This window comes from Malaclemys terrapin, chromosome 11 (genome assembly GCF_027887155.1).
Source record: "Malaclemys terrapin pileata isolate rMalTer1 chromosome 11, rMalTer1.hap1, whole genome shotgun sequence".
Classification (NCBI taxonomy): Eukaryota; Metazoa; Chordata; order Testudines; family Emydidae; genus Malaclemys; species Malaclemys terrapin.
The window spans coordinates 47,261,492-47,277,032 of record NC_071515.1 but is presented as its reverse complement, the minus strand read 5'-3'; positions in this window follow the sequence as shown (position 1 = coordinate 47,277,032).

Here is a 15,541-nt window from a genome sequence, read left to right as displayed (position 1 = left end):
CCCCCCCCCCCCGCAGGATCCCTGCCACATGTAGTGCAAAGATTAAGTAACTAATGAAGCAGATGTTAATGAGGAGAAAAAAATAAAATTAAGGCGTGCTTCCCTGCCTCATGTGCTGAACCTCAAACATCTCCTGCATTAGGTGAGGGAGTGGTCTTTTATTTATTTGTCTATCCATTGATCTTAGGGTTTTATACTGCTACCCTTTACCATAGTATCAAAGTACCTTCCAAATAAAATCAATGGCAATAGTGAAGTCCTTAGTGGATTTTTTGAAGTCTCTGGTGTTTCTCCTTTTTTACAGAGTAAAAATTCTGCTTGGCTGTAGGGTTTTTGTGCATGGTTGATAGGGGTTATTGGATCAAGGGAGTTGTCAGTCTTCTGGTAGAAAGGCTTTTATAAAGAGTAAGATTTTGCAGGCATTTCCTACAGACAGTTGGACTCTGGATTGGCCTGATCTCCTCTGGAAGTTTGTTCCATAGCTGGACTCCCTCCACCAACAGTGCTTTATCCCTCATTCTCACATGCATTCTGCCAAGCTGTGTTTTCATTGTACCACTTGAATGCAGCAGTTGCAGTGGGTCATAGACTGATATTTGGTCTTTGACATAAATGTGGATTGATCTGTTAATTGCTTTGAAAATTAGGAGCAAAGCCATATACTAGCACTGGAACCAAACGGGGTGCTAGTGGATGGTCTGGAGCATATGTGTGATGTGTTCATGGTAGTCCAAGCTATGGAGAAAGTGGGCAGCCTCATTCTATACCAGCTGGGACCTGTGCACTGTCTTCACAGCCAGCCTCAGAACAGGTCTTCACTAAGATACGCAAATTCAGCTACGCGAATAGCGTAGTTAAATTCGAACTATCAGAGCCAACTTACCCCGCTGTGAGGACGGCGGCAAAATTGACCTCCGCGGCTCCCCGTCGACGGTGCTTACTCCCACCTATGCTGGTGGAGTAAGAGCGTCGATTCGGGGATCGATTGTCGCGTCCCAACGAGACGCGATAATTTGATCCTCGAGAGATCGATTTCTACCCGCCAATTCAGGCGGGTAGCGTAGACCTAGCCTCAGAGTGAATTACAGTAACCCATCCTGGAGGTGACAAATACATGGATCACTGTGGCCAAGTCCTCGACTGGAGGGAAGGGACAGTGTTTTCTAAGTAGCGGAATGTGAAAAAAGACCTGTTTAGATGTCTGCCTCATTCATTACATACTGTCTAGTGAATTTTGAACATCAGAATGTCCATACTGGATCAGACCAAAGGTCCATCTAGCCCAGTATCCTGTCTGACAGTGGCCAGATGCTTCAGAGGGAAGGAACAGAACAAGGCAATTTTGAGTGATCCATCCCCTGATGTTCAGTTCTAGCTTCTAGCAGTCAGAGATACAAGGACACCCAGAACGTGGGGTTACATAAGAACGGCCGTACTGGGTCAGACCAAAGGTCCATCAAGCCCAGTATTCTGTCTTCCGACAGTGGCCAATGCCAGGTGCCCCAGAGGGAGTGAACCTAACAGGTAATGATCAAGTGATCTCTCTCCTGCCATCCATCTCCATCCTCTGACAAACAGAGTCTAGGGATACCATTCCTTACCCATCCTGGCTAATAGCCATTAATGGCCATCCCTGAACATCTTGGCTAATAGCCATTGATGGATCTATCCTTCACGAACTTATCTAATTATTTTTTGAACCAAGTTATAGTTTTGGCCTTCACAACATCCCTTGGTGAGGAGTTCCACAGATCCAGAAGAGGATCTTCCCTTTTAACCCATGACTGCTTACTTGGCATAAGAGCTTTTGGTGAGGGACTTTGTCAAAGGTTTTCTGGTAGTCCAAGTAAACTATCTCCACTGGATCACTCTTATCCGAATGCTTACTGACACCCTCAGAGGATTCTAATAGATTGGTGAGGCGTGATTTCACTTTACAAAAGCCATGTTGACTCTTCCCCAAGAAATTGTGTTAATCCATGTCAGATAATTTGATCTTTACTGTAGTTTGAACCAATTTGCCTGGTACTTTTGTTAAGCTTACCGGCCTGTAATTGCCAGGATCGTTTCTGGAGCCTCTTTTAAAAATCAGCATTACATTAGTTATCCTCCAGTCAACTAGCACAGAGGCTGATTTAAATGATAGGTTACATGCCACAGTTAGTAATTCGTCATATTTGAGTTCCTTCAGAACTTTTGGGCAAATATCATCTGGTCCTGGTGACTTATTACTGTTTTTAATTTATCATTTAGTTCCAAAACCTCCTTTGAAGTGTGTAACTTGGGAAAAAGGACTTTTGGGGCAAATACCTATGCATACAACCTGTGACTTGAATGCACTCACCTATATATTTGTGCATGGCTACAAAGTTCCATGAAAACAAATTAGACATGTCAAAAAGTATGTGCACTCTTGCATGCACATCTATGAAAATTTGGCCTAATATGTACAGATATTTTTCTAACTGTGCTATGCATGATATACAAATATGGCATTTTGGGTTATGGCATGGACAACCCATGGTATAAAACCTGCTCTGAGTGCATGATATGTAAAATATACCACATTTTCAAAGTTAGGGTGATATGTTGGATTAATTGTTTTTTGAATAAGGAGAATATGGAAACTTCCTTAGTAAAATTACTAGGCTTTTAAATAAAGTATTAATGATTATGTAGAGAGGGATTATGCTCATTTAGGAGCCAGAACTTCCTCCAACTGTTTAAAATTGGATAATGAATTTAATAGTCTTTCTCCCTTTGGAAAAGATTTGTTCAGATTGACTCATGCAAAATTTCTGAAAATAGGGAAACTGTTATTACAATATAAGAACAAAAATATTTAGTGAAAGAAATCATTTGACTAATGTATCTTTTGATCGGGGTCTTCCTTTATTTTCAAGATCAGTGCTATAAATATCACAGTTTTTAGTTTTCAGTAGAAGAGTCAGAATAAGAATTGTCCTGAGATACTAGTAACGGAGATTTTGGCACATTCCCTAATGATCATTATAGGGGTTAGAAGATGCTGAAATATGAAGGCTGCGATTTTTTTTTTTAATGGTACCTAAGGAATTTGGATGCTCAATCTTCATTAATTTTAATGACATTTGAAAATCTCCTACTGAAGTGCATATCTTTATTCCTGCATCTTATTGATTACCATTCAGATAATTTTCTATCCAATGTAATTTTTCACTTGAATTTTAACACCTCACAAGACCCTCTCTTCACACCGATTTTTCCCATGACCCTACTCACCAGATTAAGCTAGTGTTTTAAGTTAGTTGCTTGTCTCCAATCATGGACATGTCCCCCCCCCCATTTCCTGGTGTGAGTAGTTTCTGTTGAGGAATGAAAGACTAAATGGAGGCTTCTTTATTACTTGATTGAACCTCTTCATCTGATCTCTTTAGACCAAAAATGTTCGTTCTTTTAATTTTAAAAGATCAATTTAGCAGTGATCTATTGTCTGAAATATTGGAAGCAGAAAAGATCAATAATGTTAGCCCATCATCCCTGACAATACAGGTACTTCTCTATTGTGCATTTCCTAGTGTTTTATTCAGTCTGGTTTTAGATGTCTCAGGAGATGGTGTTTCTGTAATTTCCCATGGGAGAGCTTCAACAGTACTAGAGATCTTACTGGCAGGAAGTTCTTTCTGATATTTAGCCTAAAGTTTTACCGTTAAAACTTTAAAAGGTTACTTTTAGTTAATGCCTGCTTATATCACCCTTAACAATTCCTCTCTTTCCTTTGATATTTATGCCTTTTTAAATATTAACTTGTCATTTTCCCTAAAATTTTTTTTAGCTATATATTTGTTTTTTCTCTTCCTGTTGTGCATGGACATCTTTTAGTACTTTATTGTCCTGATTTTGTTAAAATTCCATGCAACGTTTTCATAAAACCCACAATTACCTGAGTTGGTTCTTCTGGCCGAATTCAGAAGATGATTTTTTAGGAGAATAGAGCCCTACATTTCTGTAAAATTCATTTAGGAAATTGAAATGCATCTTGTCCTCTTGTCTGCCATGACACAATTATCTTTACAACATGTATTGAAATGTCAGTAGGAATTACCACTTTCTTCTTTGATACAATATTTGCTGTTTTAAAATTTATTGTTTGTAAGTGTTTCTTTAATACTCAGCACCTTAGTATCTGAACACCTCATGAGTCTGAAGATGTCATTACCTCTGCAAGTAGAAATGGCTTTTCTTTGTCTATTTATCTGGTTCCTGACAGCAGGATAGGGTGATAGTGGTCAGTTCCTTTTGGGTTGGGTTTCCAGGGACTGCCAGTACATGTAATTTAGTCATATAGGTTATTCCAGTTAGGTCCTGAAACCATGTATGTGTCTGAGTTCAGGACATTTCAACATGTGCTGTTTGTATAATAGACATGCTCTTGACATAGACATCTCTCTTTATGGCCTTCATCCTACCATGGTCAAATCAATTGAAAGAGGGGGATAGAATGTGGAACTCAGAAAATGTCCTGATTTTTACACTAGCCTTAGGTTAATTAGTGGCTTCCTGTTTTTTGACAGTGTTGATATTCCCTGTTTACAAAATTAACATATTAATCTCAATTTTCTTTATGAAATAGATATTTGAAAAATTGTGACTAAAATTTTTTTCATAGTGTGGGCAGAACTAAATGCTTATGCAAATACAAATCGATTTTTTTTATAGTCGTGTTGTAAACATTAACAGTTAAGTATTGTTGAATCTGTGAGCAGGTAACTTTTCCTATGATAGAACATTGTATCTGAGAGGAATTCATGGGCTTTGAAATGATGCTTTCTTTGTTAGAGTGCTAGTTCCTTTGGTATGTGTTTTCTTATGTCACCTGAGGCTATTTTTCCAACATGTAACACGTGATGTTTTTTCTGCATTCTGAATAATCAGCTTTTCACTTTGCTTATTAAGCATAAAAAATACCGCCAAGGTATTAGCACAATGCAAGGTATTAGCAGTGGCCAGTCTCCACCAAATACCAAGTTCCTTTTCTCTGTTGCCTAATTGACATACTTTAATGAGTTCACTAAATTTAATGAATATCTCATGTAAAAGTCATCACTTTCTATCTCTAAGATAACTGTGACACTCAATCTAACATATCTAACTGGGATGTATGAACAATTAATACATTCTGTATTTATTATTGTACTTTAATATACAGAAAAGCTTGAAAAATTAAGGGAGAAGCTTGTGCCTAAAAATTGCCTGTATGTGTGTGGTACTTTAACATAGTGGAACTCTTTCCTGAAATCTATAGTAAACTGTAGTGCTTATGAATATTACCAAGCAACTTATATAAATTGTTACTATATATTCCTAAAAAGAAAGTATACATGCTAATTATTTTAAAAACGCAGTAGAAAACTATTGAATACAAAAATGTCAGTGTTAGAAAAATGTATTTTTTAAAATAGATCCACTATTTTAATTACCATTTTTATAGTGGATTGTACTGTAAAATCTTTTAAATTATGGGAAATGAGATTTACTTACCTGAAGAATAGGGGAATTGCATGAAAAGGAGAGATCCGTTTACCTCTTGTTGTCATGTTTGTATATTTTGTGTTTCTACTAATCTGTTTGGCCCATTGTGTTTAGTGGCTTGTGAGAATTTTCAGCTTCCAGAAAAGTCTTCTGGCAGATGGGTGCTCAGACGTTTTGCATTCTCTTTGGCACCATCTGTGGCTAGCACCTAATGCTCAAAGTATATTGGATGACTTAAAGAAGACACATGAAGCTGTCAGTTAGAGGGCCACATTATTCAGATCCTCATTGCTGCTTTTGATAAGAAACTAGTGTTGCAGGAAGACTTTGTGTGTGGCAGGAAGTAGAAAGGATAGAAGATACTGAGGTTTCCATATGTGGGCATAATGCCATTCTAGCTATGAAAACCAAGGTCATATTGATGACCTGAAAAATAAGCTTAGGCTAAGGAATGTCAAGTTGGTAGGGGTCCTTGAGGCCATGAACAAGGAAAGTTGATGCATTTTCCCTCAAATAGATTATGACAGTGCTAGGAATGGGTGATTTGGATTTTTCTTTTCAATGCCTTTTTAGTTATCATATTCTAGGGAAAGGTAATCAGGTGATGCTCCATGCACTCTAGTCTGAGTTTAGCTTTCAAGGTTCAACAATCCTACTCTAGCCAGACCAGTTCTGTTTCTCCTGATGGCAAAAGGCATATTTTTGTTTGTTTTCAAGGTGAGAAAGAAGCAGAAGGGCTCAGCATTCATATTGTTTTAAGCTGGAAAATTCAGGGTCTGATTTCATTGCCATATGCATCTTTCTCTTCCTCACTAATATAATTTTTGATAAGATGCTACAGCCTGAAAAGTGAGGAAGTGCTTTCCAAAGACTGACACACATGTAAGAAATTCACTTTTCTTGTGGTTCAAACTGCTTCCCGATCATACTACAAGACGCTGTCTTTATCTCTACACATAGGGAATTAGGTGATGATGCTTGTTACACAGTATCCTAAAAGCTGTTCATGTTCTCCCAGTGTGTGTGGTGTGAAGATTATACTTTTATGTTGACAATTATTGTCTTAAGTGGAATGTTTTTTGTCATAGCAATTCTTGTAGTTGGAACATTTAAAAAAAAAATTAATTGGCTTGTGATAAATTGGCTTCTTCATGTGTAATGTGAAATAAGAAGTATAATAATAGGGAACAATTTTATGTTCAGAGTTTTTTTTATCTTCAAACAGATGCTGGCTGCCATATGTTTATTTATGAAATGATGATGCTCTGTAGGTTAGGGCAGAGGCTGTTTGTGGGGTTTATATCTTCTCTGGCTGATTGTGGGAGAGGGTCCTGCATATAGCTGAAACATTCACGAATTTACTTCTTGTTTTGCCAAATTCCATCTTTTGGGTTAGTTTTTATATTGCCGTATGAATATCTGTATATATTTTTGGGTGTTTTTTTTCCTGAACTTCCAAATAATCCAATGAGTCTTATCACCAAAAAATTCCATTGTTAAGGAGGAAATAAACTTGATGGAAAAAGAACTTGTCAGATATGTTGAGTTGAGAGACTTGAAAATTATCTGAACTGTGGAAATAATTCTGTGATCCTTGGACTACATTCTGATGTGATCTGATTCCATATTATATTGTGCCTATCATTAAATATATTCAAGAGCTCATTGAAAAGAAAATAATAATAATAGTAAAAAAACAAACAAACAAAATTGGTATGACCGAGCTTTTGTTTACATTTACTGCATGTGTCTAGAGTGCCAGTTAATTTTAAATTAACTCAGAAATTCATGAGTCTTGTCTTTTTTCAAATATATTGTTTTGCTATTTTGAGTTGCGTAATTTTTACATGTTTTTTTAATTTGAAAGTCCTTAAAATTATTTTTTGGCATTGCATAATTCTTTTTTGTCCAATATGATAGGAATGTAAATAAACACAAAGCAAGAAGCTGATCTATTCTAATCTAAACAGTTTATAAAAAGTAAGTTCAGTAATGATAATACTAAATGTCACCACAACAAATGTTTTCAGTTTTTGTAGCTCGCTCGTTACAAAAATTTCTAATTGTGTAGCCAATCGCACTTCAAACTGAAGAGCTTTTTTTGTTTTTGTTTTTGTGCAATCAATTACTTATACTACTTTTCCCTAAAATGTCTTTAATTAAGCCTATCCAAAAAAACAAAATAAGCTTAAAGTGTCTGGGCTGATGGTGATGACTCATTTATATATGTTCTTTAAACTAAAAACCTCAGTGTGGGTCATGGTATTTCTACACAGAATCATAGAGGTTAGACATGGAAGAAACCTTTTAGTTCTTCCAGTCCATCTTCCTGATACTGAAGAATATTTTTCTGCAGTAGATTCTCTAGCACTTTGTGCAGTCTAGTTTAAAAAGTCCCAGACAATGGCATTTCCCGCACTTCCCATGATAGGCTGTTCCACAGCCTAATACATCTCATTATACATTTTGCCTTGTATTCATGCGTTGAATTCACAATCTTGAAAATACCAGTATTTCCTCTAATGAAGAGTAGAGAAAAAATCATAGGGCTTCCGTTTGTATGTAATATAGAAACATTCTCTGGAGTAATCTGAGCCTTTTTGACTCAGTGATGTGTCTGCTATGCCTAGGAATATTGAGAAGGAAAGACAGAGTGGAGGTCCTATACTTGAATTGCTTTCCTTTTCATGGGATTTTGCAACACCTTTCTTTCACCATGAAGTTCAGTGTCGTCATGGTCCTCCATTCAGTTCCTTCATAATGCAAGGACTCAGTGCTCAAGTGACACTCCAAGGACAAGAATGCATAATCAACCCTTTGGAAACAACTCAAGTAGCAACAATTAAATTCCCATGCCCTTTATGTTAATAAAGCAGAATGCTGTACATTTGAAACTCCTGCCAAATTGCCTCCTAGTGCAGCACGATTCAGTCCTTAGGCCACATGCAAACCTGGAGTAACGGGGGAAAAACGACATCTGTTTGCAGTTTGGCCCTCTAAGTGGTCTTCCCTGAAAAGTCATCAGGAGATCACTGGACATAATGGTTACAAAAGTAAGAGTGCCTTTCTAGCGTATTTCTGGGCCCTGAAGATGTGTTCTAGTCAAATTCCAACTTGGTTATTTCTCCCCTGAAGTTTTGATAGAATATGGTGCACAGCCCTAAACAATTGAGAAGTACTAATGGAGTAAAGTACTAATGGAATAAAGTAAGGGAGATGGCAGGAGGCATAGCTCTTCTGCCCATGCAAAAGCAGAATGGAGACTTTTTTCCCCTTTTGAATAACTCATCTGTACCAGAGCCCATCCTCCTGCTGTCTTTGCTGACTTGAGAAACAAGGTCTCCTCAAGCAGGAGGACCTGAAATGGGAGCAGCAGGAGAAGCTTCTGCCTGGCTGGGAAATTTGTGAGGCTCAAAGTCTTCCCACCAATAAGCAGTGCAGTACTGGCATATGATGACAGAAAAAGAATTGTCCAAGTTGGGAGTCTCTTATTTGCCTCCTTTCTTCCTCAAGAGTATGTCTCTCCCCTCAACCCCCAATTCCTCTTCCTCTTCAGGGAAGAGAGCAGGAGAGAGCTTGCTGTCTCCCTCTCCTTGCTGAGGCAGATTCCCATGACAAAGAACAGTCCTGTCAGTTCCTTTTACCCACCCAGTGCTCTGTATAGAGATGGATATGTGTGGTTGGGAGCATTGTACTCTGACATAATTGCACGTTCTGTGCATACACATGCATACCTCTGCTCTCTTATGTTTTGGCTGGCTACATGTCCCATCACACAAGATGATGCATTGTCATTTCCTCACATGATGTCAAGCGCCACAACAACATACAACATCAAAAACTGGGGAGCTCCTCCTCCTCCTATCTGAATTTTCTTTAGCCACTGGTTGTTAGACAGCAGCCACATTTCATCATGTAAGTGGCTGTAAGCTTCATTGATGGGCAAAGTGATCTGTGTATATGATGTGCTCACTAACTCTAAAACTTCCTACAATCAGTTTAAATTTATAAATGCTTTGTGATCACCTGTGATGAAGCATTCTATATGTAGCTCTAAGATTATTATTATTTGATAAGTGCCTTTTCATTACAAGAATCCCCAATCAGCCTATCGACAAATAGAGGCTAAGAAGAGCCACAGAAATAAGTTTGTATAATAGTTTCAACAGAAAAAACGTTAAGAATAAACAGTGAAATAATGAATATTTTTCACTTAGGGATACAGCCTCCTTACAGTGGCACCATTTAAAATTGCCTATTTAGTGACTCCACAGCATTTAAATTAAGCATGGTGTTTGCAGTATTGGTTTTACTTAATGGGAAATACTGTGTTCAATAACTAGTGGGGGTAGTAAATGACCAGTTTTTAATGGTGCTTAGTGTTGCTGTATCATCTTAACAGCAATTAACCCCCAGTCTATCTCCCTCCCTCAAACAACTGGAATGTGCCCCCCAAATCTCCAAATCTTTAATTTTCTTGATCTCCTTATCACAGTAGCACTCCCTTGTTCTTTGCATTGTCACTCTTGTACTTAAGTAGGTTAGCTGAAGTGCTGTTCCTCAGGGAGACAGTGTATGTTCTAGCAGGCTCTTTGTCCCAGTTCTCTATCTTTTAAAGCAATTACTGGTTAGCTGACTTCCTTTAGACCTCATCATTTTAATCAATGTCCTTGCATTGTATGTTCTAGCTTTGTTTGTAAATTCTATGTATATATTTAAAAATTTGGAAACTTGCATCACAGTTTGAAAGCCTGAACTACAATATTTGTAATGAATGAAAACGTTCAGACTGATTTTCCCACCCTGTTTTCCTGTATAACAGCATATCTACAATTCTCCGTTGGCTCACAATAATATTCACATGCATGAAATGCATTAATTCTTTAGGATCCCAAAATATTTTGCAAACTGTATCTGTCAATCTAATCTAATAATTGAGTAAATAGGGGATAAAATTATTTATAAATCTGTATTTTAATGTGAAAGTGAATTTTATTTGACGGTGTTCCCAACTTTTCATGTTTTGCTTTCTGTGAACATTCTAGGATTCTGGTGCCACAAATATTTTTGCACTTTAGCACAAAAGTGAATTTTTAACCTTAAAGTTCAAATATATGCCAAAAGCAAATATTTAATTAAATATTTTATTGTAATATGCATTGATTAAAGAAATCATCCAATCAGATAATAGAAACAATACCAGGTGATGTATATAACTAACCAACCTAGTATGAATTTTGAATTGTGAATATTCACAGCTTTTCACAAATGATCTGTAGACAAAGAGTGACTCTCTGAAGAAATTTGCAATCATGTTCAATAACTAATGTTTGTAAATAAGGAAAAGACACCATACATTTCTAATTATTTGTTCATCTGATAAATCTTGTCATTACTAATATCTGTCATGTGGTGATATCCATCTGATAAATTTTATAACTGTGTGATACATTTCATTTATCAAGCAGCTTTCATTGCCTAACTTCCTCTCTTCCCATTAATTAGTCTTTGCCAGAATTTTTTCATATATTCCAAACTTTTTAGACATCTATCATTTCTGCATCTGCCTCCCAGCATGGTTGCTTCTTGGCTTCTAAACATGGAAATTCTAACTCAAAATTATAATCTTCTGAGGGTGAATGATCTAATGTCTTGGATCAATGGCAGATTTGAACTGTGATGTCCTGTGAAAAATAAATGCTAGAAATGTTTGTTGCATATAATCAGTGAATGAGGAATCAGAATTCACTTCTTCTAATAGCCTAAGAAGTCATTTGTTCCTGGTCCTAATACAACATGTGATATCAGGCCTTTAAATTTGTCATTATGATGTGTGGAATAACTATTTTAAAGGTTTTTCTTTTTAAAAGAATTTCTAATTTTTTATTTGAGGTCTGTAGAGTCAGATTGCACCTCCAGCACAATGATGTCTTTAACACTATGCTGACTCACAGGATAAATAGCATTGACTAAAATTAGTCTTAACTTACTGGATAACCAACACCACCTCCTACAACCCCCTTTCTTTTCCTTTGAGGTCTCTTATTCAAGCAAAGACCAGTGCTGCCCTATTTATCTAATAACCTGTGAGAAATGACTCATCAAAGTAAAAGGTGATACAGATGCAGATCTATGAACAACATGGCCTCTTTGACATCAATGGGAGTTTTGCCATTGACTTCAGTGAGGCCAGGATTTCATCCAATGTCTTGTCTACCTGCTTTTTGACAGCTAGGACAACAGTACAGATATCTCCTGCCTATCTATATTTCATTTCATAAGACCAACCTTTCAAACTTAGTTTGAGCACACAAATGATGTGCAACTAAACTCTTATTCGGGCACACAAAAGGGCATTTGTAAATGTGGATTGGTCAAGTGTGTAGCTAATTGCATGTGTACTTCAGGGGTTGCATGCACAGGCAGGTGAGCAAATACATAGGTCACATACAATGATGAAGCTGGTATGATTGTTTTGGCTCTTAGTTTCTGGCTATGTATTTTCCTTCTTTAGAGCTAGGTGTGAATCTGTGGCAATTTAGATATATTTTATTTGTATTTCATTAAACATTCCTCTGAGAACACAGACCATGTTTCCTTCTCATAATGAGTGTATCTGTGTGGAAGCTCAGCAACATGGTAGAGTAAATGTAAGGACAAGTTGAAGAGATGCTTGAACTATGTATGGAAACCTTGTCTGTTCTAACTCTAAAACTCTATGTAAACTGGTGTAACATTTTGGGATTAAATCACCTAAGAATCTGTCCACATGCCTCCCGGAGTTTGAGTGAGATAAGCATCTAGGAGAGGCTATTTCCCTTACCAAGTCTGTGACACTTCAACGTAGCCATTGTAACACAGGGCAAGGCCTCTACTTTCCCTTGGGCTCAGAAGGAAATTATTTTCAGTAGGAGAATATTAATCTTACTTCTCACATAAAATCAGCTGGCAGGGTAGATTTTTATTTTACCTGGTCTTCCTCTTCTGTTTCCTCTAAGGGAATGCACAGAAGTTTTAAAATGGGTTTTATCTGTGCTAGGAAGGAAAGCTGGCATTTTGCCCTTATTTTCCACTAGTAGAGAAGATAATAATTATATATAATTAAAAGGTAGCATTCCTGTGGATCTTTAAGACAGAACCTCTCTAATGAAAAATATTTAGGAAACACAGATCTATTCCAAGCAGGGCAAGAAGCCAGGATAAATTAAATGAGAAATCTGCTTAGGGAGGTGGGGAAGTTTTCTTCCTACCCATTTCTGTCTCTCTCCATTGTCACTGACTCCTCAGGAAGAAAGACAAGACATCAGGAATTTAACTAGGCCACAACTTTATTTAATAACACATCTGGGAACTATCTGGCAATAACTTATTCAGTGAAGGTCATCTTTCTTCCTTTATAATCTATTCCACTTGGTGAAGAGCTGCTGCCAGCCACTCTTCCCCCCCCTCAACTAACCTGGTCCCAGTGATCCCACTGCTGGGATCCTATTGCCCTCCCCTCTTACTAGGGATGAAGGGGTGGGGCAGTGAGGGTTGTTTCCTTGCTATACCAGATACTAGGCATCCCAATTACATTCCGCACCTTCTTTAGGAGAAACCTTCTCCTCAGCTGCTTCCAATTCTGGTTTCTCAGGGAACCAGATCCCTGTTGAATGGTTACTTACAACATGGCAGATACCTAGTGCATCAACAAGAATTTTACAACCTTGCCAACTGGGTCTCTGGGCTGCTGAGTGGAAGGCAAAAAACACACCCTACTGTGACAGAATACACCCCTGAATTCACACCCTACACACTATTGTAATAATCTTTGTATAAGGCATGTCATGTAAGGTATTGTTTGAAAACTCATTAATTTGCTGGTCAATATTGTCCTGATAAAATAAGTGTAGCAACATTGTATGTGAAGTTATTTACACATGTTCCAAACCCCACAGCCCTGCCCAAGCAGAAATTGGCAAACAGGGCAGTCCTAAACAAAGGAAACTGTGCTTGCTTTAATTTGCATTTAAGATGTAAATAGAGTAGTCAAGCAGAAAGGGAAAACAAACAACAGGTGAAAAAAGCCAATAGAGAACATCCTTCTACATAGACTTTTTGTCTCCTACTTCCCAACTAGAAATATTTTTTTCAAGGAGGGATTGAAATTATAAAAAGAAGGGGCAAACATCCGAAGGCACCCTCTCTCTTTCCCTATCTGTTTCTGGTATCATACAGAACAAGACAAAGGAAAACAGTTGTTGGCCTTTGGGGGTAGGAGTCCTGACCTCAAGAGTTTGGTCAGTAACCTGTCAGGAAACGTGGTGAGAAATTTGGCTTGAATCTAATATAGGCACTAGTAAGCATTTTATCTTTATTTTTCTTGTAACCATTTCTGACTTCTAAGCCTCATTACTTGTAACCCCTTAAGATCTATCTCTTTGTAGTTAATAACATTGTTTTATTGTTTTATCTAACCCAGTGTGTTTAAGTTAAGTGTCTGGGTAACTCCATTTAAGGTTATAAATTGGTATATTATTTCCTTTAAGGAAAACCGACTTAATATGTTTGTACTGTCCAGGAGAGGGCTAGGCAGTACAAGACATACATTTCTAGGGGGGGAGTAATCTGGGACTGGGGATGTGTTGGGGTCACCCTGCAGTATAACTGAGGCTGGTGAGAGCCAGAGTGTAACTGGCAGGCCGCAGTTGCACACACACACTCAGGGTGTGGCTTGCATGATGCAAGACTGTTTGTGAGAAGCCCAGTTGGGAGCTACTTCAGCAAGGCATTGTAAGGTACCCAAGGTTGCAGGGCAGGAGTGACACAGCCCCCCACTGGTCTGAATTGTACCCCAGTTTGAGTTGTACTGCCCAGGCCAGTTTGGCAGTGAGGAAAAAAATTATTTCTCTCATAAGGTTCCATAAACCTGGTTAATCCTACTTGAATCTCAAGCACGGTGGTTGGCTTTTCTCTCCAGTGTCGAATGGCACCCTCAGGCAGGGGTAGGGCTTATAAACTTTCCCCTTGGGGTGTGCAAGAGCCAAGAGACACCTTTTTGTCCAACCAATTAGCCAGAGAGCTGCCCGCCTCAATCCCAAAAGGAGGCTGAGTGCCATAAGGAAGCTAGTGATTGCAATCCTTAAAGGGGACAAGCCCCGCCCCCCCAGCTCAGACAACCCCCTCCAACTCTGGGGGGTGAGGGAACGACAGTTATTTTTTTCCTCAGAAGATAAATCCACAATATCTACCAAAAAAGAGGAGAAAACCTACCAGCTATCTAGATCTACTTGTTTTGTGGATGTTCCTTCCACAGAAGAAAAGGAGTTTTCTGATTTCAGTTTGTAAGCTCAATATAGCTTTTACTGTGGTATTCTGGGAGAGTTTCTACCTTGCAAAATGGCTGTTTGTCTAATGACTTTTCAGTTGCATTTCTCTAGGTCTCTTCCAGCCCTACATTTCTATGATTCTGTGATTATTCTGATATCAGGATCCTCCCTTTTGAGTAGCATTTAGTTGCTCTGGTGTCTATTTCTGCAACCCCACATCCACTGTTCCAATCAATGAATCAGAAACTCTTGCACTTCTGCAAATTATGGGAAGAGTGAAGATAGCCATCTTCCTGAGAACACTCTTTATTGAGCAACCAATTCCTTGATCTGCTGCTTAGGGCAGTGTTTACAGTTAGCTTTCCAACAGGCCATCTGGACAAGGCACTAGCATTGCCATGTTTGTGTCCAGGCCTGTATGTGACGGTGAAATCATAGCACTGCAGTTTTTCCATCCACCTGGCAAGTAGTCCTTGGGGATTGGTCCTGCTTTGAGCAGGGGGTTGGACTAAATGACCTCCTGAAGTCCCTTCAAACCCTGATATTCTATGATTCCTGAATCTGAAGAGCCATTACAGTGAAGTATGGTCCTGTTCTGACCATAAACTTCCTTCAATATAAATAGTGGTGAAAATGGTCTTTCGATCTAAGACTTGGCAGGACTTAGTCTTGGGCTATGTAATAATTTATCTCAGGAGATCTTACACTTTGCTGTAATAAGA